At 41.5% G+C, this 26,336-nt stretch overlaps 1 protein-coding gene across 1 annotated transcript in view; it reads right to left on the reverse strand.

Moving 5' to 3' along the window:
• LOC120440679 (interleukin-3 receptor class 2 subunit beta-like) overlaps positions 1 to 26,336 on the reverse strand; it is an 80,175-nt gene extending 53,839 nt beyond the window's left edge. Inside the window, exon 1 of the mRNA XM_039613702.1 lies at positions 26,319 to 26,336. The gene's annotated coding sequence lies outside the window, so the exon portion shown is untranslated. The remainder of the gene's footprint in view (positions 1 to 26,318) is intronic.

Raw genomic sequence — 26,336 nt, forward strand, 5'->3', positions numbered from 1 at the left:
TTGTCATAATCAGGCAGAGCAAGGACAACATTTGTTTGCAAAATGGCCTTCAACTGTTCAAATGCTTTTATAGCTTCAGGTGTCCAAGTTATTTTATCCTTTAATACTAGATTTTTTCCGTAGATCAAATTTTGTAAAGGCTGTGCATATGATGCAAACTCTGGAATCCACGCTCTGCAAAAATTACACAAGCCTAGAAAGCTCATCATCTGTTGTTTTGTTTCTGGCTGCGGTGCTGTCTGTATTGCTTCTTTCCTTTTGTTTAACAACTGCTTTCCTTCCCCTGACAGTGTATGTCCCAAATACACAACTGATGGGCTCCACAGCTGTAGTTTATTCATAGACACTTTGTGTCCCTCCTGTGCTAGGTGTCTAAGCACTGCAAGAGTATTTTGTTTACAATCTTCCTGTGAGTGTCCTGTTATCAAAATGTCATCTACATACAGTAGGTACTGACCCTTACTGGGTAATGTACATGTTGACATTGATTTTTCTAGTGCTTCTGCATACAGAGTCGGGCTGTTTTGAAACCCTTGTGGCAGACGTGTGTAGGTGTATTTCTGGCCCTCGTATGTGAATCCAAACAGGTCTTGTGAGTCTGGATGCAGAGGCACTGAGAAAAAGGCATTAGATAGGTCTATCACTGAGAACCATTGTTCTTTTGGCGTTATCTGGTTTAAAATAGTGTGTGGATTTGCAACAACTGGTGGAATTGTCTCAGTGATCTCATTAATAGCTCTAAGGTCATGCATCAACCTATACTTTCCTGTGTTTGCTTTTTTCACTGGAAATATAGGTGTGTTGCATGTTGTTGTTTTGCTCTGGGTTAAAATCCCTGCCTTCAGCATGTCGGCTATTACAGGTTTAATACCTTCTCGCAGTTGTGGGCTCAGGGGGTATTGTGGCCTAATGGGTCTGAAAGATGAGATTGTTTTCACTTTAACAGGTTCTTGGTTTTTAATTAGACCGACATCTGTAGCATTTCGAGACCACAGCGTCGATGGAAGATTTTTTAGTTCTTCCTCTTCCTCCTTTGTAAGAGCGATTACTTTTTGTCAGTTGGTTTTTTCATCGTCTAGATGTGTGCTAGGTGTGGTTTTGACTGTCCACCCTAATGTGCGTCTCAGACATTTCGTTCTTTCCCCTTCTGCCCACCCTTCGTACTGTGACGGTTTGTATGTGTCTTTTTCTACCCTCGCTAACACTCCTCCTAGCTCAAACCAGCGTTTGTCGGGTGTTTTAGCGACTGACACGTGTGGTTTTGTCATTTTGCTCATGCGCTGTACATTTTCGGGAAGTATTACAGAACATACTGCATTTCCACTTGTGGTGACATACAGATGTTGCAGAGTAATCATGGGATTTCCTAATCTGTGCACCTGCCTGTCATATAGGTCATCTGGGCCTGAGGTATGCTTGTAATACAGAGTATTATGGTACTCTGTAAATGACAACATTTGTGTATGAGGGGATAAGTGTTCTCCTGCTAGCTGCTTTAACTTTGGAAGTGACGGCAGATCTAGAGTCCAGTAATAATTAGGCTCTCCAAAGCCCTCCTGTTGTTCCTGCTCTAACATTACTTCAGCTGACATTCCTTTTCTGTTGGCACTACCCTATGTTCAGTTTTGTCATTACATCTCTCCCTAATAAGTTTACTGGGCACGATGGGTCTACAATACATTGATTCCTGCATTCACGACCGCTTTCTGGGTGTCGAATAAACAGGGGTTTGGTTAGGATTTGGGCTTTTGTGTGACCTGAGGCAGTCTTAACTAACAAGGTGTCCTTTGAATAACAAGTGTTTGGTGGCTCTTGTATGAGCACTGTTCTACACGCACCAGTGTCACACAAAACCTCAATTTCCTGCCCATTTATTTTTAGCTGCATGAGTGGCTTCCCATCTAGGTTTGCCAGTAGTTCGCTGATGTTATACACTTCCTCATCTGAGCGGCTGCTGCACTCTCTGTCACTGCCACTATCACGAGGTTGGGTGTGTCGCTCAGATAGTCATTCTTGCTTAGTTTTTTGTGGACATTCACGCCTAAAGTGTCCTAGTTTATCACATGTCCAGCACCTCCTCTCTTCGTACTCATCTCTGTCTCCGCTCCTTTCCCTCCTTCTTTGTTTACTCTTATCACTTTGGTATCTGCCTCTGTACTGCTGTCTGTTACTTCCCCTACCACGGCCTCTACAACCGTATCCTCCTCTGTAATTGCCTACATATGCAATCATTTCTGAGCTCTCATCGAGCACGAACACACTCTTTTTTTCTTTTTTCTTTATCACTCCGTGTGCGTGTGTGGCATGTTGTAATGCCTGACTAACACTTCCTGTGTCTTGCTCTATCCAATACTTCTCCACATGGGTTCTTACTTGTGGTTTCAGACCTTGTAAAAAGGCTCGTTTTAGCGCTTGTTGATATCCACTATTATCATCTTCGTTGTAGTCTATCCCTGCATGTTGTCTGAACACTGGGCGCAGTCGATCTAGATACTCTGCTGGAGTTTCTGTATCATTTTGTGTTGTTTGTCCTATTTTACCATAATCTGCTCTTGGGGCCAACACTACTGCTACTCGTGCGAGTACGTCATTTACTCCGTTTGTTAATTCTACACTACCTGGTGGCAGGGGTATAGGGGGGTTGGCTCCGTTATTTCCTGTGAAATTTCCTTTAACTCTTCCCCATTTTAATCCCAGGCAGTCTTGAAATAATTGAACTACTTCGTGGCCGTTTAATCCCCATACATTTATTATTTCGCGAATTGCATCTCCCCAGGGTGTAACGCCCTCTTGCAAGGGAGGTATGTCTTTTATGACGTTTTGACGGTCAACTGGGGTCCATGGGCGGAATACTGGGATGGTCTGGCGTGTGTCTACCTCACCTTCAGGACCTTGGGGCATCATAAAATGAGGGTTTGCTACTTGTATCATGGGATATGCCCCCGCTCCTGGACCAGGTGGGTCAGGAGGTCCTCCGCATCCATCACAATGGTGATCGAATGGGGAGTCTTTCAGGGTCATATTATTTAAAAGATTTTGTGCTTCGGAGTATGGCCCAGGTTTGCCTTTGGATCGCAAACCGTATCCCATACGAGCACCTGGTGATGCAAGTTTTTGGTTTTTACCCTTTTTGCTCTTGCGTTTAGTTTTTGGGGTTTGCTCTGTGTCAGTGGTAACACAACTTTCACTATCATCATGTGAATATGGGGGAGGAGGAAGCCTCCCACCGGCAGCGCCATTCTCATGATCAGGATTATGTGGTAATGGATGCTGCACTTTATGTGTTTCGTCATCTGGTGCAACTGACATAGATAACACTTTCTTTTCCTTTTTCTGCTTTTTTTCTAATTGTTTTTTCTCTCTGCCTTCTTTCCTACGCACACTTTCCCTTTTCCATTCTGCAAACAACTTTTTCTTCTCTTCTTCACGTTTAGTTTTTTCCTTTTTGTTTTTTGTGACACGTATCTCTTCTTTGAGTATAGATTCTAATTTAATCATAGCTTCTTCGGTACATTCTCCCGTCCATTCGGTTTTAGGTAATTTACTTTTATTTCTCCATCTTTTAACACTTATTTTTCCTGCCCCGGGGCATCTTTTTTCCATAAATAGCTCATCTTTTGTTAATTTCCCATTTTGATTCCCCATTTCTGTATTTAATTACTATTTTATTGTTAATAAGTTTATTTATTTATTATTCTCTTATTTATTTATTATTCTCTTATTTTATGTAATTTTATACACAAAGTACAACAAATACAGCTTTCAATCCCTTGGCACGCTCGACTTGGGAGAGGGTGGTCACATGCCATTCTACTTCTGCTAAACAGAAGCGATGCGACTTTTATGAGGCGGAACTCAACCTTTTTCCCTTGTCGCCAAGTCGTGAACTGAAAACTGTTACACAGAACTAGTCTGGTCCACTAAGACCACAACGTGACTTAGTTCTCCAAAGTAAACACACAAACACACAGTTTTGAAGGCGCAGCTGCTATTTAACTTCCAGGAACATTTCACGGCTATTCCTCAGCCTAAGTACTTATTATCCGTGGAGAGTCAATCCACCAGAATTTTCCAGAGATACTTTCGGCTATCTCAACAACCAATCCAATTCATTCAGTCTCGGGTGAATGTGCCTAGACTCTTTTTATTATTTCAGGCCTATTTTATTCTTTCTTATCGCAAGACTTTTCACAATGGAGTCGTTTCTTACCCCTCCTGGGTTCTCTGGCTAGTGTTGAGGCCGCTCACTGGATCCCACCGCCGTGGCCCGGGGCTAAAGTCACCGACCTAGACCCGAATTTCACGTCCTAGGTTTTTTATCCTCCTCTCGGAGGGCTGTCGACAGTCTTACGGTGCCGGGATCCCACGACGTCAGGATGCAGTTCTGGACCTCTGGTTAGGGAGTCACGAACAAATTATTCGATATATTTCCCTCCTGTGCTCGAAGGACCAAAAATGTTGAGAGAAAACTCAGGAGGCAAGAAACACAGACTCAGCGATATTTCATGTACATGGACGAATGCCCCAACACAGCCTCACACAGTGACATGTATGAGACAAGTCACGGAGGATTCGCGCCGGGGCATCAGCTTGTTCTTTATTATATAGTCAGACAGCTTGCATTCCATTCTTGGGCGGAACATACAGAGAGAAACAACTCCCTATATGTAAACCGAAGATATGTGAGTTCGTTGGCCATATCAGGGTTTGCTCAGCAGCTTCCTAATGCAGTGATCACACTGATGTCACACACACTAAGTTTAAATGAAGCTAAACTATTAAAGTTCTCCTAAGTAAAATAGAGCATAATATACATAAAAATCTTATAACAGTATGTATATTTCAAAATGATACAGCTCTGGATGGACCAGTTACCAGGCCATGGGAGGATGACAGACTTTATTAAATGAGGAGAGAATTTTTCTGGGATGGAGAACCCTCTGGGTAAGTGGTTGACTTAAACATGCATAAGTCAAAAGCTATCATTTCAGTATTGAATGTTAATTGATTGATAATTGGCCACGCTTACAGCTGTACTGACTTGTTATTAACACAGTCTACTTCATGTTCAAGAATTGTAATTAACAGATTAAAAATAGTGACACTAAGAGAAAAATATGCAGCGCCACACTATCAGATGCCAGTGACGGTTGGGCTCAGTGATGAATCAGGTGAGCGGGATTCATGGCTGAATCAAGACATGGATTCCCCTGCTGTGGTCAGTGAGGGAAAACCAGGGGGAAAATAAAATTTAAAAAAGATGTTTTTATATGTGAAGTTCATGTTAATACAGGTTTTGTTTCTAGGTAATTCTGCGGACGCAGGCTCTGGGCGGAGCCCGGAGTTTAACAGATTTGACGTAATAACTAAATTGATTTCATTCCCTAGCACAGGATGACAAGGCTGGAGCAATAATACTGGAGAGGAGACTTTCTGATGCTTTCTGAGATATGATGTCACTAACCTTTTCTTTTAATTTTCCAGCTCGGATGAATTGACACAAGGGAGTGTGTCAAAAGGGGGAGAAAGTTGAGTTTTAACATCAAGCGATGGTTTTATGAACATTTTTATGTCTCTACTTGTGTGTTTAATAATGCAGGTATGGTTAATTTGTTTTTGCGGTCTTTGATTAGAATGAGTGGTTAATAATTGTCATACACACATTGCAAATGTGCTCATAATGAGTTGGCACTTGGTGTCTTTTGAAGGTCATAAGCTTCGTTCGGCGTGATTGTCCGGACTGATATATTGTAGGGATTGGCTTTGAGTGCAGAGGGCTAAATGCAAACACGCTTACACACACATAGATTATGGTTAGAATAGGTCGCTGGGTCAGAGAGCCCTGAACATGATATTCTAAACCAAATTTGCAGTACTGGAAGAACAATGAACAATAAAAATTAGATTGTGAAGATTAGGCAGGGAGGTACTTTGGTTTTCGGTCTCTTACAGAGAAAGGAACGGACACCGGACGACGGGTCTGACGAGTGTAAGGAGGCATCACCAGAGGAAAAGGGGGTGTGGAGAAACAAAGGAGCCTGGCAGGATGGAGACTTGTGGCGGGGGCCAGACGGGCGTCCCGTGTTAACAGCCAAAATGGCAAAACAGAAGTCCACAGGTTACACGCCCTACGAGCTGCTAACTGGGAGACAGTTTCCGGCACCTTGGACTACTGGAACGAGATAAAAGCGCTTGTGTCCAGTTTCACCAAACGGGTGTGTTAAGGGTCCGATATTGAGGACGAGAGTCCTCAATATCCAACAACTTCCAACAACTTCCTAATATCCAACAACTTCAATAAATGCTTTGATGAAATGATAATTAATGCAACGATAAAGATGATGGTTATGAACAGTAACAGTAAAATAATTTCTGTAATTCTACAATTCCCTCTCTTGACGTCTCTTCCAGAGACGTCACCACATCGTTTTCTTGTGTCACTCCTCGACCCACTCTGTCACCTCTAGATCCATTAATGGCATCATGGGCACTGAAACCACCATTCCCAGGTCCACTGCCTTCGCTCTGACCCTCTCTAGCCGTTGTAGAATTACAGAAATTATTTTACGGTTACTGTTCATAACCATCATCTTTATCATTGCATTAATTATCATTTCATCAAAGCATTTATTGAAGTTGTTGGCATTATGTTATAATTTGTATTACAGGTGTTATCATAATCACATATTAACATGTTTATTACAGGTGCAGTTATAACCACTTTAAATCGTTGAGTTAAATCTATAATCTTAAAAGCTTATATGCTGAGTATATTGTTACAGTAAAATAGTAGCTGAGCAAAGGCCTGAGATCATCACCATATTTGGAAGTGGATGCCAGAAAGGGGAACTCCTGTGTCTGCATTTATCTCTTAAAATTGATCATTTTCTGTAAAAGAGGCAAATAATGTTCTTAAGATGCAAATTATGTGCTTGTAAACGCAAGAGGGGGCGTTATAATACCCTGATGTTATAAAAGCAATCTGAAGTGTATTTTTGGGTGGGGATTTACAACTGATGTTTTGCAGTTTACATCTCTCCACGCTGCGTATATTCATTAAAATCAATTGTTTGACCGACCTCTTCTGGACCATCGTTGTTTTACTCTCGTCCTCAATTTCGGACCCGTAACACCGTCCTCTGACTCAGCCAATCAGACAACAACCTCATGTCATCTAGGTGGTCCAGTAATAAAACGCCAGCTCCCACTTGAAAACACTTCATGCTTAAGTGGTCTCTGCTCCTTTTCTGGGTCCCTCTCTAGTGGAAATCTTCTCCTGTAAGGGATAGAAGACAAACAGCCTCTCTCTGCTACACCTCACTGATCTACTGTGTTCATCTAATGTTCCTTTAATTATTCAAAGTTGGTTCACAATATCATGTTCTGGGCTCTGTCCATTATATTAACTTTTCTTGATCTTAATTTACTTAATCTCAATGCTCTTTATGTGTGTGAGCAACGCTTTTAGTTCTATTAAACACACCCAGGGTAAAATATACACCATCCCCATGTCAGCCTAAATCTCCGCTAGAAAGCAGACTTCAAAATTTCTATCAGGATTTACGCCTCTTTTTGCTTCAAGCATATACATAACATGCAAAAGTTACTGTTAATGCCAGTTAGACAAGTTTCCATTATGTACAACATTTTGTTTCAGCCGTCTCACCCTCACACGTTTCCTGTTCACTTATTACATACTTGTCTTTGACACCTTCTACCTCAGTAGTTGCTAAGCAGAAACAAAGCAACATGTGTTCCACCTTTGCCCTATAAAATATATCTATGTCATGTTTGTGTTTGTAAGCATGTTATGCATTCATTCACTACACTCCACACCATCCCTGCAAGTTAGGAGCTATACAATTAAAAGCTAAATGAATTCCAGGCCTTTGGCCTCGCCTATGTTTAAATCATGTGTGTTTGTAAGCGTGAATGCTGTTTATCCTTCTATTGCTCCAAGTCCCCCGCAATATATCGACTGAGACATCGCGCTCGTCGAAGCTTATGACCTTAAATGGACCGAACATCAACTCTGTTAATGAGCACGATCGCAATGTGTACGAAAAAATCATTTCTACATATATAATCTCCAATATTATTCATTTGAGTCAGCGACACTTTTAACACTCTCTTAAGAAAAACTCTCTCCTCTACCCTAGAAATAAATCTATGTAATATCTGTTTTAAAGCCTACATTATAACCACTTATCCTAAAAATAAAAAAGAAATCAAACATTTTCTACTCCTAAAATCTTCACTAGTTTTCCCCAAATTATCTAAGCATATCTTTTATTCCCACAGTTTCCCTTTAAATTTGGTGTACAGCTTCTCATGAACACCGGCCTTTTATCTTTTAAACAGGATTCAGTTCATTTTACTTTAAAAATAACTTTATTTAAAAATAACAATTTCTGCCTCAGTACTGCCATATCTAAATTATCAAAAAAAAACCCAAAATGTCATTAAATGATCCTAAAACCCATTTCAATCCCCCCTTTTTATTTGGACTTCACATGTGTGTCCAAATAAAACTCAAAATGCGTCACCTGGGCTTAAGAAATTAAAGGGAAAAAGGTTAGTCATATCATCTCTCCAAACACCTCAGCAATCCTCCTCTCAGGTATTTTGCTCCGGCTCTGAAAACCTGTGTGTAAGGAATAAAATCAATTTAATCATCATTCCACATCTCCTCGAACTCCTTGCTCCATTCAAAGTCTGGATCCTTGGAATTTCCTGCAAACAAAACCTGTACTTTACATTTCATACTCAACTCTCCCCCTTTATGATCCAATCTGTGTTACAAAAAAGAAAACTTAAAACAGAACAGTTATCAGTCATGTGTTTCTTCAGTTAATGGTAACATGAGTTATATCAAACAATGTTTCCCCTTTAGCATTTAGCATTCTCCCAACAATATAATGTAATACCATAATCTAACCCCAGTAAAAAAAGAAATTTTCTCACAGCAAACATCAGCAACCCAAAATCAGCATCCTCTTTCTCTTGCTGGCATGGCAAATTGTTTGTCCACATTTATTCATCCTCTCTTTGGTCGAGTCACACACATTCACTCACTTTTCACACAAAATACTTGCCAGTAGTGGAGCCTCCAAATAATCAGATACTCCACATCAGCAACATGAGCTCATTCATTTGTTTTATTTTGTTTTTTCTTTTTAGGAAAATAGTTCTTTATGCTTTTGACTGGATTGAATCGCTACAATCCTTTTAGACAGAGACTCACAACCAATCAGGTCCCCACCGGTAGACTCCTCCTCAGCCAATTATAATCTGGAAAAGCCCACCTTATGATTGTTCTCCCAAGAATTTTGTCAGCGCTGTTAGTTCACTCTCTTCCAGGCCTGCTTCAGAACAAAAATGAGAAAAAGAGACCTGATTATTAGCTCATCAAAGTACAAAACAAAATCACCTGACAGGTTTTCTCTAAGTGCACTGTTACAAAATAATGGGCCCCATTAGACATGTCCATGTTTATTAAAACTCCCTCTATTAAAATAAAAACAACAACCTCAAAAATCTTAAACAATCTTAAATGTCACCCGTTCAACACACTGAAAACCTCGTCAAAGCTGTACCGTTTTACACACAACCATGTCCCCTTTGACACTTCACCATACTTAGATTCAGCCTAAAATATAAACACGTTATAACAATGTGTCAACACTAAATTATAAATTTCTTGTCCAAATCTGCACCTCTGAACAGTCTACTTTGCTTCCCTTCCTGAAGGCCTCAACCACACAGACACACAGGAAGCTTCTTTCTCTCCACTCCTTTCAGCTAATTTGCATACTGAGTCCTATCTCAACAAGTTGCCGTGAGAAGAGAAATGCCTGTTTAAACCTTAACACATTATCGAATTATTTTCATTTTCTTTCTATAATAATCACTGGTTTGATCACTCAGTACGAGAACACTCCTAAGTCACTCTTTTAAAACTACTTTAATCACTTTTCTTTTCCATAGCTCACTCCCTTGTCATACAGCTTCTTTTGAGTTATTCCTCAACTTCAAACTCAAGTGTATTTTATTCAACATTCACACCATTTTAACACTCATACAAGTAGCAAGCTGATCTTCATTGCATATGTTTGCGTTCCTAGCCAAGATTAATCACTGTCTATGCATTAATCTTCATGAGGTTGTCTCTGTAAGGTTAGTGCATTTTCTGTTTTTAGGTGTGATTTTGTAAATGTTTCCTTTTGATCTTTGTGATCTTATAAATGTTTCTTTTCTAGTGTTTCAGACTCCTTTTAGACAGGGTGTGTTTTCTCTCTTTGGCTCATCACTGGTCATTGTTAATGACATTTCCCCTCTGCCTCTGCCCAGCGGCTTTACCCTTCAAGTCCCGTCTCCACCAGTGAGTCCAAGCTCACACGGACTTAGGTCAAGTAATCGTGACTGTGCCTGCTTTAGGTTGTCCCAGGGTTTTGAGAAGAGAAAACCCTGTGAAGAGAGAGAGACTATGCATAGCATGCAAATGGCTACCAAACAGCCATCATAATTCATCATACAATGAGAACTTGACAAATCAAGAATTGACAATGACTAATTAATATTGTGCTGAACACAGTCCAAAAGATTCTACTGTCTACTATGATAGCCAAGTGGCTAACAAACGTAAACAGATGTTTTCACTATCCCTACTTATTAATGTTATCCTGTTGTATCTCTGTTTCGTCAGTGCTATCCTCTATGCTGTTGCATGCTGGGGCAGCAGGTTGAGGGTCACAGATGCCAACAGACTAAATTAACTGATCCACAAGGCCAGTAATGTTGTGGGGATGGAGCTGGACTCCGTTAGGGTGGTGTCTCACAGGCGAATGTTGTCCAAGATAAAGACAATGCTGGATAATACCTCCCACCCACTCCATGACATGCTGGCTAGCCACAGGAGGATGTTCAGTGAGAGACTGAGATTACCCATAATGCACCACTGAACGACACAGGAAATCATTCCTGCCCGTGGCCATCTCCCTGTCCAACTCCTCCATCTAACACACTGTGAACACTGCAATAGTTACACCCTTTTTACACAGGCTCTTTTCTACTCTGTAATATTCTTGTCAATTTTCTTGATAGTTATTTATAATCACCTCTGTTAATTCTTGATATTTATAATTGAGTGACCTGTATATATTAGTGCTATTTCTTAAATGTGTAAAATCTGTAACCTAATGTATTGTTTGGAGTTTAGTCTTTTACTGTTACTATTTTTACAATTTCTTCTTGGAGCAACTGTAACCCACATAATTTCCTTAGGGATTAATAAAGTATTCTGAATATGATTCTGATTGTTGCAGGATACATGACCTGCCATTATCCAATGACACATCTGCTTGCTCGTTTCTCCTCCTCTTCTTTTCTCTTTTTTCTAAGCTGAGCACCTGATGGCTTTGAACTTCTCTTGTCCATCTTGGTTTTAATTTTGCACTCCAGTATGAACACCCATCCCCCAACTCGAGGATCACCACAACATAACCTAATAGACCTACACCTTAGCTCACAGATTCACTTTGTCTAGGTTTTATTTCTGGGATTTCGCACAACCCAGGATTCAAATCATGAATACATAATTGGCTTGGATTTACAACGTTATGAATGAAATGTGCTCTATTTGGAAGCAGCAGGGGCTCCTCCCCTTTCGACGGGTTGTGTGTGAGACTTTAAATCATCAAACTGTAAATTATAAATTTTAAACTGTTATTGATCCCTTTACCCCGAGTCCTAAAGTGTATATTTATTTTCTTACTCTTCTTATATTTATTGTTTGTTTACTTGCACTGCTGTAACTGGAGCCTCGTCGTCTCGTCTCTCTATATACTGGACTGTATGTAGCGGAGATGACAATAAAGTTTACTTTGAGTTCAGCAGCGAGCAGGCGCACCGAGGGCTCTCGCGCTCACTTTTCGCATATAGAATTTCGAAAAAACATCGGTGCAAATTATAAGTCTGTATCATGATGTCTGGTGTTTTCGTGTTTGTTGGTTTGTTTTTAATTTGTTTTATTTTGCGAGTTGGTTGTTAGATGCTGCTCCAGGCAGCCAGAGAATCCCCCGGCGCCCCGCCCTCTCCTCCCTGTGCCGCAAGCAGCAGGCGCACCTCGCAAACGGAGGGCGCCCTTACTCCCAGCAAATGGGCGATATGGGCCATCCCCAAACTGCGCTGGCATGATGTTGGGGCAGCATGAGTACGAGTAAATTTTTTTATTTGCCGATGCCCGTGATGCCACCCCCCACCACGATGCCACCCTGGGCAACCGCCCGTGTCGCCCGTATCAAAAACCGCTACTGCCTTCCTGTCACACACACAGCAGCACAGTATTTTCTGTTTCTCTTTCCTGTTTCTACAGATTAATCAAACACTTGTTTTTTCATATTTACAGTCTACAAACCCTCCTTAGTTTTACTAAGTCTTGGTCTAAAAACAATACACCCTCTTCTCACGCACACACACTTTTAAATATACCAAGTTTTTTGCATTTGTCAGTTTTTGTGACATCATTCACACAATACCTTCATAATCGTCTCACACACACTGCCTTTTCTCTCAACCTTCCACTTTTTCACTCACTCTACTATTAACCTTCGTAGTGTTATTATTTTGTATATTATTTTGTACAAATCACACAGAATCACTCAGATCCAGTGCTCACAGCATTCAGACAGTTAAAATCACTCAAAATACGCTTTCCTAAGAGTATTTTATCAGAGATGCCTTTCATAATCAGAAAGAGCAAGTCAACGAAAAACAATTGAAACCTCTAATATTTCTCACAGCACACACATAAAATGGAAAAATAAAACACACCAGCATTTATTGCTTTTATGCCCTCTAATAAACACAAATGGCGTCTTAAACACACGCATTCAACTTTCTATGCAGCATTATTTGTGAAACCAACCGTGGTTTAACCAGTTCACAGCTTACTAATTTGCATTTTATTGCTTTCTAGGACATTCTAGTCTCTAATTCCTCTGTTTTCATGTTACCTCCCGTTTGACACACACAAACACACACTCCCCCTAAAAACACACACAAAAACCCTTAAGAAACTTCCCTGTATTTATTCATTTATTTATTATTATTTTAGACCCTTAAGATGTTGTGCTATGTTTCCTCTGTGCCCGCTGCAATCTATATTAACATAAAGCCAAAATGTAAAAAAGTCTGTCAAATCTAACTACTTATATATTATCGGACTAAAAGAAAAACCACTTACAATCTTCTAAAGTCCTCCTTAGCCCAACAAAAGTCAAATGACTTACACCTATATTTATCACTCAAAGTCAACAACAATACAATAGAAAAACCAAATGTAACTGTGTATATTATCTCAAACTGAAACAAAACCCATCTCAAAATCCTAAAACATCTTACTTGTAGACACCAAAAGAGACATCACTTACAGACATCTTTATTAATGAAATTATTTCAAGGTCAATTTCAGTTTTCAGACCCCAAATAGCGCTCCTAAGTATCAACAGTTTATGTATTGTGTCTCAAAACCCAGCTAAAAAGTCATACAGTCATGGCAAGACATAAAAACTTTATTTACAATATTGTAATAAACAAAACCAGCGTCTTAAATACAGGCATTCAGCAATGTGTAACAGTCTCTATAAACTTCCTAAAACTCTAGGGACCTCGCAGCTGCCTCATTTGCATTTTCACACACACACAGTCTAAAAATAATACCAGCCTGACTCACAGACTCCTCTCACACACAAGTCTCTTTTATGTTACACAGACGTCTTATAATTACAACTGCAGAGATTATCAGGCCTGACATTTTGAAACCTACACAATTTTGACAAATTTAAATTAACCCTCCAAGGGATAAACTCCAAGTTGTTTTTTTTTCAACCTGTCTCTGGCCTGATTTCTAAAGTCCCTAATCAATTTAAAATTACCAATTACCTATTATCCTATATTCTCTTAAACATTTCTGTATTTTCTCTTGTCATTTCTTGTTTCTTCAACTCAGTACTGTCACTTTCAAAGTTTCTTTATCATTACTTCAACTTCAATTGTCATGAGATTTTCACCAAAATCAAAACAGACATTTACCAGTAATTTCAGTGAGTAGACTTTAATTTCCAATGTCCAATTTGGCACAATTTGGAAATAATTCAACAGGTAGTGCCTTACCTTTGAATAAGCCGGCTTATGTCAACTCACTTCGACCACTGACTCGTGTCTGCCTGTTCGAGCGCCATGGACCCTCTCACTCTTAACCTCCAACTCGCTCCCTCCTCAACCACCGGCCAATGCACCAAATGTTAAGGGTCCGATATTGAGGACGAGAGTAAAACAACGATGGTCCAGAAGAGCATGATCAAAACAATTGATTTTAATGAATACACGCAGCGTGGGGAGGTGTAAACTGCAAAACATCAGTTGTAAATCTCCACCCAAAAATACACTTCAGATTGCTTTTATAACATCAGGGTATTATAACGCCCCCTCTTGCGTTTACAAGCACATAATTGGCATCTTAAGAACATTATTTGCCTCTTTTACAGAAAATGATCAATCTTAAGAGATAAATGCAGACACAGAAGTTCCCCTTTCTGGCATCCTCTTCCAAATATGGTGATGATCTCAGGCCTTTGAGGTCCCCATGGACTTGTCTTCCTTCTGTCACCTGTTGTCAAGTAAACTCTAGTGCAACCTGTTGCTGAATACACTGAGGCCTTTGCTCCGCTACTATTTTACTGTAACAATACACTCAGCATGTAAGCTTTTAAGATTATAGATTTAACTCAATGATTTAAAGTGGTTATAACTGCACCTGTAATAAACATGTTAATATGTGATTATGATAACACCTGTAATACAAATTATAACATAATGCCAACAACTTCAATAAATGCTTTGATGAAATGATAATTAATGCAACGATAAAGATGATGGTTATGAACAGTAACAGTAAAATAATTTCTTTAATCCTACAGGCCCAAGGGGGAAGGAGAGGTCCCGGACGCAAAGGCGGTGTGGCTGAAAGTCATTAAACGCAAGTGGAAGGAACCCCGCTGGACGGGTCCATATGAAGTAACGGCCCGGACAGCTATAGCGGTCCAACTGAAAGGGAAAGGCGACACCTGGTGGTCGCAGTGCGCAGCGGCACACGAGAGCTTGGTGGGGGAAAATCCACCTCCACCCATCACAGGTGAAAATCAGAGGCAGAATAAATCCTCTCACCTGTGCAAAGGGCCGACCGGTAGTCTACCCGGAAGGCCGAAGAAAGAAGAGCAGCCGAGGAGGAAATCGTTGCGCCTGCAAAAAGGAGCGGTGCCAAAGTGAAAATCTGACAAAGAGGCTTTAACAAAAGAGATTTGAACTTTTATGATTTTTAATTTATCACTTTTATTGTCTTTACTTTTTCATTAGAACACAATGCCATCACGATGATCAGAAACCCGTGATGAGACACAAATTATCAAGATATTACTTAGTATTATATGTCTGATGTCGGTTATGCTATTAATCACAGTTGTATGTTTTTTGGCTGGTGGGTATTTTGGTCACATGTGGTTGTTGTCTCATTCCTTGTGCCAGAGGTTTGCTGAAAAAGGTAATTATGAGGGCGGTGGACCCTCCGATATCCATGATGCCGGTGATGGACACGGAAGTGGCTGTGTAGGTCGAGGGTATGACACGGCGATAACTGTTTGTGACCTCTGGATGTTATCCAGAGGTCAATAGGGGGAATGAGAAGAGATATTTTACTGTTATTTTATCATTACATCAGAATCATATAATAAGCATTGCATTAAAAGCATTTATTGAAGCTATTGACATTACATTAACGTTTGTATTACAGTGATTGTTATAGCCTCATGTTAATCTTCTATTTACAGGTGTTGGTATAATCATATAATCTTTCATTAGAGGTGTAACCATGATCATCTTTATACATATTGCCGCTTGGTGCTTATTATGGAGTTGTGCTCACGTCAGTAAGGGTTAAAAGCTACAGTCAGCGGGATGTCTGGCTGATCTATTGAGGGAAGTGACGCAGAGCGTAGAAGGCCGCACATGCTTACAAAACACATATATCATGTTATTCATCATTATCCTTTATTCATTTATACTCTTTTTATTAAGCTTTGAGTAGTGGCATTTGATTAGAACATTTATTCAACATATTACATGTATGGTTTCAGTTAGGTTATTGCACACATGAAGAGTTGGCCTCTGTCCTTATAGACAGAGTGAATGCTGAGGTCGAGGCACACACGCACATACAAAGCAGCAGTTAAACTCATGTAGAGGGAGAGTTCAAACATTTAAATAATAGTTTGCAAGGCCTTGTAGCTGTTTGATTATGCTTGCAGGAGAGACTGTTTGTTCCAGGGGATAAGCAGAGTTAGAAGATTACTGGGAAGGATCTGGCCTCGGGAAGAAGAAGATGTTCTTTTAATGTGTTAAAAGTTGTCAACATTGATTGTATTGTACCTACTTTACGCATGAGGGGGCGTTCCAATTCCCTGATTTTCATAAAAACTATTGTTGTGTGGTTTTCGGTGAGAGATCTGGTGCTGTCTGCGTACAGTGTCCCATCTCCCACACGTGTGCATTAAAATCATCGTTTGACTTGACCCGGCCGGACCAGTGTTGTTATTTTGGTTTTCCTCCTGTATCCATCCCCAATATTTTGAACCCGTGACACGCGTTACTACCCATCTCTGGTGACAACTCGTACTTTTGGACTCTCCTTTTTCTTCCTCCCTCCCCCTCACAGAACGGGTCTGGCAGTCCATTCTGCCTACAGCACAGAATACACTGCCCACGAGACTACATTCTTTAGGGTGATGCCATGATATGAAATAATTTTTTGAATAATAATTTAAAAAAATATTTCTTCACGTCATTATGCGTGCCACAAGTAGAGGTGACATGGGCCGTGAGATTGAGACACAGGCATTAGAGCCTCTTAATGCATGTTTTGAGTTTCCACCGGCGTGGGATTACCAAAAATAGAGAGGGTATAGCCTAACATATGAAACAGGAAAAGACCGCCATGTAATCCATTTATTTCAAGAAAGTAACTGTATTCCTCCCTCCATCCAACCGCACACTTCTTCAGGTAGGCTGTGAGCCCCGCCCTCCTCAGAGACTCCAGGACCGTGGCCACCCTCTGCACATGCTCTTCCTAGGTGTCACTATAGCAGATCACGTCATGGAGGTAGGCAACAGCATATGCAGTGTGCGGCAGCAGCACCTGGTCCATAAGGCACTGAAAGGTGGCCGGGGCTCTAAACATGCCAAACAGAAACATGACAAATTGGTACAAACCATACAGAGTGGAGAAGGCCATTTTTTCGATGGGACTCTGCAGACAAGGGAATCTGCCAGTAGCCCTTGGTTAAATGCAGTGCCGTGAAAAAGCGAGCAGTGCCCAACTAGTCCAGGTGCTCATCAACCTGGGGCATTGGGTACCCATCAGACTGTGACACCTCATTAACCTTGTGATAGTCGACACAGAACCACATAGAACCATCTTTCATCACCACGAGAGCTATGGGACTACACCAGGCGGTGTGCAACTCTTCTATTACTCCCATTTTCAGCATGTCAGCCATGTCCTTCTGAACAATTTGTCTTTTATGTTCAGGAAGCCTGTAGGGCCATGAACACACCATCACGCCAGGATGCATTTCAATACGATGCTCAATGAGAGACATTAGGCTGGGCAAGGGGGAGAACGCGTCTGCAAAGCTCTGTTGTAAAACAGCAACATCTGCTCTCTGAGCTTGTGTGGGATGTGAGATGGTTATCACAATGGAGGGAGGTGGGAATGACGGACTCCCACCCAAACTCATGTCTCTCCTTGACCAGGCTCACCAGAGAAGCGGTTTCAGCCTCTCTCCAGGCTTTAAGGAGGTTAAGGTGGTAAATTTGCGTGGCTCCTCTCCTATTCGACCATACTACCTCATAGTCAACTTCCCCCACATGCAGTGTGACGACAAAGGGTCGTTGCCACTTGGCGCGTAGTTTGGAGCTGGAATAAGGGAGTAATACAAGTACCTTGTCTCCCGGTGAAAATTACCTGAGTTTAGCCCCTCTGTTGTACAGGCTCTGTTGACGCTGCTGAGCCTGGAGCAAATTATCCAATGAAAGTCTCCCCAACCTGTGCAGTTTTGCTCTCAGGTCCAGCACGTACTGAATCTCATTTTTTGCAGGGCTCGACCATTCCTCCCAGTTTTCTTTAATCAGACTGTCTGCCATACAGTAACTCAAAGGGAGGAAATCCCGTGGAGGCCTGGGGCACCTCCCCATGTCCCCATGCACACATCTTACCTTCACCCACTCTGCCTCAAACAGCGCCCTGGCCTGAACCAAGCTTTGGTGGACCAGGCTCTGTGTGCAGCCCATGTCCACCAAGGCGTGGCGTATACCCCCTTGACACCTGACCGAAATGTGGTACGTCCCTCCTAGACCGGGGGTGGGTGCTGAAGCCCCAGCAATGCCTTCTGGGCCCCTGGCCCGAAGCAGCAGTGCAAAGGGGTTTGTGGGACTCCATGTCAGTACTCTTTACGGCCCGCTGGGGCCCCCGCCTCTTTTCTGAGCTGCCGGTGGCTGAAACTGGTGTTCCATGGGCTGAACGCTCCACCGTGCAGCCTCTGGTCCGACGGCCAGGTGATCCTCCACCAACGTCATGGCTGCGGTGAGGTCGGCAGGCCGATGGCAGCGGACCCAGCGGGCAGTGGCCTCGGGCAGTCCTTTCACAAACTGCTCGGGGAACACGAGGTTCAGCATACACGCCTCCTCCAGTGACGGCCCCCGGATGTAGCCAGCTGCCTCCCTGCTGCCTGGCCCACGCAAACAGCCATTCTCTCCCTGCCATCTGACTGACATCCTCCGGGGAGAGGCCAATACGATCCACAACACTGCCCAGCAGATGACCTTGAACACCCCTCGAGACACTGGTGGCAGGCTCAACACCCCTGTCAGTGGCAAAAGCTGTGTCACCCACTCCTCCTCCGGCCAGCAACATGCCAGCACCGTGGCCTGAAAACCAGCGGATCCTCTCCCTCCGCCATCCAGTTGAGCGTCACTGACAACAGGGCAGGACGTGCTGGTGCAGGCGCGGCCCCCACTAGCTGTTCCAGCACCACAGTGTGCCGCTTTGCTTGTTTCCACAGAACAGCCAGCTGCTCATCCTGGGCCGCCGCCTGCCATGCGGACATCGCCGCCAATCCTGCATCATTTTGCCCAGCATCAGGAGCGGCTGGGCAGGCTGCAGGGCTGGCTGCTGGGCCAGCAGCTGAGCCGGCAGCTGACCGGCCGGTTGAGCCTCCTATCCTCCTCTTGTCCCTTCACTGGGGCCATCACATCCCAGCCCAGCTCACGGTAACCCAACTCACAAATGTAGGCAGAGGTATACCTCTGCCCTGCTGCCAATCACACGCTTTGTCTCCTACTGTCGCCATTCCTTGCTGTCAGGACTGGGTCGCCACGTCACATTGGCCGATTTGACTCCAGGTTAGGAATCGCACCCCCCACGATCAGGCAGCGGGTCCCTCTTTTCACCTGGCCTTCACACATTCCTCCTCATATCTGGGGCCTCTCTCCTCCCAGTGCTCAGCTAGCCTGCCTTAAAAGGTCTTTACACAGCTGATACCACCCATACCTCAGCAGGTGATCCCTATCAGCTAATTTGTCCCATGCGCAGCCAGTCCACAGTGCATTAAAACCATGTTAAATAAAACACTAAAAACCATGCAATAGAAACAGAATAAAACCATGCAAATAAAAACTACACTCATAAATAAACACTTAAAAATTCGAATAAAACCAATATACAAGATAAATACAGATGTCCACTGTGTGACAGACACTCCCAACTCCATGCCACACACACCTCTCTTCCTGGCTCTGGCACTACCAAAAGGAAAAGAGCATATTTCTCCAATATTCGGTCTTTTCATTGCCTCCCCTGTTAAATCCAGAATATAATTTAAAATTCCTCTCCTCACATACACGGTCTTATGTTAAAGACCTCCACCCTAACAGAGCACTTTGCTCTTAGCCTGTCTGTTCTGCCTGCCTATTAAACTAAAATATAATTTAAAAAAAAAAAAACATAAAGTGACATTAAGAACCTACCAGTCCGGATGTGTTCAGTGTTCTGTCATTTCAATGTCTTTAAGATAATTCAAGCTTTACCTTTGCCCTGTATAACACTTCTTTACATGTAGTGTGACTTATGAAAGAGAGTTCAAAGAAAAGAACAGAAGAAGCTACACACTGTGGGTTTTTTTCTGACGACAGTAACTTAGTGATATGATTGGTCACACATTTTGAGACTTCATATGAAGAACTGTGAAACACCACAACAGCCACTATGAGTGTGTGAGTTTTTCAATTCCCTTTGTACTCTTTATCAAGTTACTTAACACGTCAGCCACCAACGGCATCTTGTAGACTTGTTAAAGCGAAACTCTTTATTTGTTAAAAATGTTTCATGGTTACTGTGACTGTGAAAGCAGTGAAGTGAAAGTGTTATGATTTCAAAACTAGTTTTAAACAGTTTAAACAGCCACACAAACCTTAATTTCATATCTTTGTTTTTGTTTTGTTTTTTTAAACTTTTGAAACTTAAATATAAGTTCTGATATGAAGATTGTGATCTCTTACCTCTGTATAGTATAGGGTTTATTACTCATTGCTACTGAAAGTTTCTGTTACCTAGCAACCGCGCCATAAGCAGCTACAGCTGTGGTGGACAGCCCATGTCTTTAAACAGAGAAAATTGTATTGTTTGATGCATCTGGGAGATCACCACAACCATAAACTGAGTTCCTTTAGCCAACAATCATGCTACGTTTAGCTAGTAAACTAGTTTGCTAGTGTAGCTCTTGAAACAAGTCTCATTCCATTGCGATGGTACAAATGTAATAGGATTTACATTATTGAGATTTTACTATATATACAAAAAATTTTGAAACAAAAAATGCAATTGTCTCAAATATTGTATTTCAGTTCAAATTCAAGGTATACATTTCTGTTTTGTATCATTTATACCTCTCTAACAGAGAAATATTCATACACAGTGACCACTGTCTGAAAGCTTTAGTTATATTTAAGGACAATATCCCATATAACTAAAATAAACTAGCAACATTTGATCCTTGTATGTTTCACATAAAATGGAAGACAAACTGATGCAGTAAATATTCTTTTATTGCATGAGAAAACTGCAGTATAATTTACGTAAGATGTTGAAGATATCGGAGCACCAAACAGACTGATGTTTGGGTAAGAGGCTCAAACAGGACAGATATGATACAGAAACATGACAACCTTATAAAATACTGACACACTTTATGAATATGCAACCTTTCACAGCTCTTTGAACTTTTTATTTACCAGTTCCTCAACTACAGAGAACAGCTGTCTATTCTCCCCATGTTCTCCTCTGTATCTCTTAGCAGCTACTGGCTCCCCTTTCTCCCCCTCTTCCTCACACACTGTTGAATCAGTCCTGGTGTATCACCATGGGTGGAGAGCCTCTGTCCCATCACCTCTCACCTTCTCAGTCTCTCCTGAGTATGGACATTTGCAAAAGGAAATCAACCGTGGCAGTTAAGAACAAAAGCAGAAGAAGTTTATCAAATATCCACTTGCAGAATGAAAACACAATTTTCTAATAGAATCACATGGACACACTTTGTGTATTCTAATCAGAGAAAAAAAAAAAAAACTAAGGGGAAACGGGGCATACGATACTGCAGAAATGTGGGAGGACTTCTCCATTTACTGTCTGTCTCATTATTAGTGGTTTATACAGGATGAGAGCTCTTTTAACTCCAAACTTCAGCACAGCATGGTTGAGTCTGTGTCCTCACCACAGTTCATGGGCCAGACGTTTGGTGAACATCTGCTTGGTTTATGCTAAAACATTTAAGTACGTTTGGCTTCACACTGACAAAGAGACCCAGCTTTGGCAGAAAACTGAACTAACTAACCAAAGCTCATATGACACAAAATTGCACTTCTTTATCTTATATTCATTGGGGTTAAATGTGTATTTAACCCTAGAACACTATCGCCGGGTGATTTACACCCGAGCAAATACATTTACATGATTTCTCTCTCCTGCAGCTGTTTGCGTGTTGAGGAGCCTGTGCCTTCACCAGGGAAGTCTCAAATTTCCCAGGAATGGGTGGACCAAAGACCAGCTTTCCAGAGTCATTATTTTGTTTTAGGAGGTTTTTTTTTCATTTTGTTAGACATGGGACAGTTGAAAGTAAAAGAAGACCACTCTAATTTGTCATGTGTTGTCATATTTTGATATATTTGATTACGTTTTATTGGTTATATTATATCGGGTAAAAATCACCCGGCATTAGTGATTGTGTTACTATTTATAGCGATAGTGTTCTAGGGTTCTAGTCAATACTTTGTAGAACCACCTTTTGCTGCAATTACAGCTGCCAGTCTTTTAGGGTATGTCTCTACCAGCTTTGCACATCTAGAGACTGAAATTCTTGCCCATTCTTCTTTGCAAAACCTCTCCAGCTCAGTCAGGTTAGATGGACAGCGTTTGTGAACAGCAGTTTCCAGATCTTGCCACAGATTCTCGATTGGATTTAGATCTGGACTTTGACTGGGCCATTCTAACACATGGATATGTTTTGTTTTAAACCATTCCACTGTTGCCTGGCTTTATGTTTAGGGTCTGTCAAGGTTCAGAATATTGAGGGGAAATCCAAAAATAACCACAGATCCAGCCGGGTGCAAATCAGACGGCATTTTAATGAATACACATATGCGGAGCCAATACTGTTCAGATTCAGTATTGAACTGCTTTACAATCGTCAGACCACGGTTTTATAGGGTTAAGATAGTACAGCCCCCTTTTCTGTTGCCAGGCAGAGTTAATATAGCATACGTCAACTCAAAACCACAATGACTTTTAACATAGTTTAAAACAGAACATCATCTTCGGGTCGAAGCCAGGTGCTTCCCCCCTCTCGTCTTCGCTGTCGCTTCTCTTCTGGGACATCTGGTGTACTTCCTGGAACAGACTACCACGTACGCACCCAAACTTTGCAGTTATAAACTCTTACCTAAATGAGTCTATCTAATAGGTGTGTGCGTGCGTCGCGAAGCGCGTGCGTGCTGTGTACTGCGTACGTGTCATGACCTCTCTCACTATATGTGTCTGTATGTGTGTATGTCTGCACATACACGCTGCACCTTAATTGACCTCAGCTTAAGCAACCAGGCTAAGGCCATCCTGTGTGTAATGATCTTAACTTCTATGTAAAATGTATAAAACAAATGTTTCAATCTAATACAACTACTTAAAGCTTAAATCAAAGATAAATGCATAATAAAACACCCTGCTCTTAACTTGCACTCACTCTGCTTTCAGTTTCACTTCTGCAAGCCTTTCAGAAGTGTTTCCTGTCTCATTTTGGCACAGAGTGTATTTTCCTGTCTCTGCCCTCTACACAGAAACACTGAGATCATAGAAGCATTAAAAACATTTAAAATTATAGATTCAACTCCACAGTTTAAAGTGGTTCTTCCTGGACCTGTAATAAAGACTAATATAATACCAATATATTTGAACATCTGAATGCATCTGAATGCAACATCACTCTCAATCATGAAATGGTAATGATGATTATACTAATAGCCACAAAAATATCTTCCTCTTGACAGGTCGTCGTCCTGCTGGAAGGTGAACCTCCGCACCAGTCTCAAGTATTTTGCAGACTCCAAGAGGTTTTCTTCCAAGACTGCCCTGTATTTGGCTCCATCCATCTTCCCATCTTCCCATCAACTCTGACCAGCTTCCCTGTCCCTGCTGAAGAGAAGCACCCCCAGAGCATGATGCTGCCACCACCATATTTGACAGTGGGGATGGTGTGTTCAGAGTGATGTGCAGTGTTAGTTTTCCGCCACACATAGCGTTTTGCATTTTGGCCAAAAGTTCCATTTGGTCTCATCTGACCAGAGCACCTTCTTCCACATGTTTGCTGTGTCCCCACATGGCTTGTGGCAAACTGCAAACGGACTTCTTATGGTTTTCTGTTAACAATGGCTTTCTTCTTGCCACTCTTCCATAAAGGCCAACTTTGTGCAGTGCACGACTAATAGTTGTCCTATGGACAGATTCCCCCACCTGAGCTGTAGATCTCTGCAGCTCGTCCAGAGTCACCATGGGCCTCTTGGCTGCATTTCTGATCAGCGCTCTCCTTGTTCGGCCTGTGAGTTTAGGTGGACGGCCTTGTCTTGGTAGGTTTACAGTTGTGCCTAGTGATGGGTCCTGCAACACTGACGCACCGACGCATGTATCAAGCTCACCTAGCGAAGCCTGTATCGGTGCGTGCATCGCTTTAAGAAAAAGTCACGTGATCGATACAGCTGCTGTATCGCTCATTGCCAACGCGCCAATCTGTGTTTAAAAAGTACCGCATCTGCTTCTGTCAACGGAATGAGTCACCACCAAAAAAAACACGAAATTACTCTCGCAAAGATTTAAAAAAATGGAGCCCGAAAGAAAAAGAAAAGTTTCTGCTGTGTGGGATCATTTTGATCTTTTAACTGCAAATAAGGTAATAGTTTGTCTGTCTTTGTTTCAGTGTAATTTATCAGAATAGGAAAAACAGCAATGTGACTTGCAGTGTAAATTATTTATTTCATTTTATGCAGGTTAAAGGTTGCATCTGTTCTGCGGTGCTTTCTTACACAAACAAAAGCACCTCCTCAGTGTTCAGGCATTACAGAGCCAAACAAGAAAATGAGGAGACAAACACACTGAGAATGAACACAAGTAGACCTATATAGACACTGAACAGCTTTATCATAATTTTTTTTTATTAATATGTGTTTTATTACTTTGAAATTAAGCATCTAGGAAGACTGTTCTGGACCAGGCAGTCCTGAATTTTATTATAAAGGACTGCCAACCCCTTAGTATTGTGGAAAGTGTCGGAGAGAAACATTCCAAGATCAGAGGATCCTTTAACGTACTGGGGGAATAGGAAGACATCTTATCAGAACCTTTTCCACCTGGGTTTACAGTTTTTGTGTACCCCAGTTTCATCTGTGCCTGTGAGTTTTCCAAAGCTGGGGAAATGGTGTCAAAAAAATGCAATAGACTGAATGCAAAAACATTGGATAAACTTATTTTTCTGAATAGAAATGTATAATAAACTCTGAGTCAATTACATTTAAATGGGTAATATTATATTCACAGTACTTTCATTTTAATTTTCACTTAATGTCATTCACAATGTATTTTAAAGATGTCTACAATATTTTCAATGTAAAAGATATAAAATGATTCCATGGACAGTACAATACCTTACAGTGTATACAAGTGTGACTAGGTCATTGAATCAGTGTCTGTTGTGAGTCTCATGTAAGTTGCCTGCAATAATATTTAAAGTCCAGCAGGTGTCAGTATGGAGCCAAACAGCAACACTGTGTCGACACAGTATCATCGATACAGTTTGAATGTGCTCAAACGCTTCACGAGGCCTCATCTACCCATCACTACCCCAAAGTAACTTAATTAATAAAACTCAAAAATACATGGATTTGGTAACACAGCTCACCTCTCCTCTCTCATCTGAGTCTGGCAGAGACTGACTATATATAGGGCCATCAGTCTCCCTTCAATTATCCCAGCCAGCACCACTCACTTGGGCTGAGTGATCTAAAACTCTATAGTTGACTAAAAAGGACAAAAACCTCCTCTCACTTCTAATTAGCACATTTACACAACTAAATGGCTCTATTAACAAAAAAAATTCAGCAAATCCTTTTAAACCTGGCAACAAACAAAAGGAAGCATTTCTATGGTAAAAGAAACCCCTCCTCTTGGTTCAACCTGCTGATGTCATGTGTGACATCATCAGCACTTTAAAATGAGGAAATGCTAGGCGGGTCTTTCCCCAAACCTGACCTACATGAAGACTGAAACGAAAGAACAAAGTAAGTATGAACAAACGACTTTATCTGTAACATAATAAAATCTAAAGAAACATGTATCTGACTATTTGCCTTAATTTGCAGAATGCTTGATTTGCCGGCAACAGAATGCTTACACAAATAAACCCGGGATAGTTAGTGCAGCAACTCTGACAAATAGCAAATGATAGCAAATAAATACACAGACAGAATAATGTGCATAATGTGCAAAAAAAAGGTCAACACATCCAGGACAAATGGAGAGCATTACAACTGCTCATCCCCTGCGACCCTGAAAACGATAGGCAGAAGTGAATGGATGGTAATAAAATAAAAATTAAATACCAGTAAGAACCTACCAGTCCGGGTGTGTTCAG

The sequence above is a fragment of the Oreochromis aureus genome, linkage group 6 (genome assembly GCF_013358895.1).
Source record: "Oreochromis aureus strain Israel breed Guangdong linkage group 6, ZZ_aureus, whole genome shotgun sequence".
Taxonomy (NCBI): Eukaryota; Metazoa; Chordata; class Actinopteri; order Cichliformes; family Cichlidae; genus Oreochromis; species Oreochromis aureus.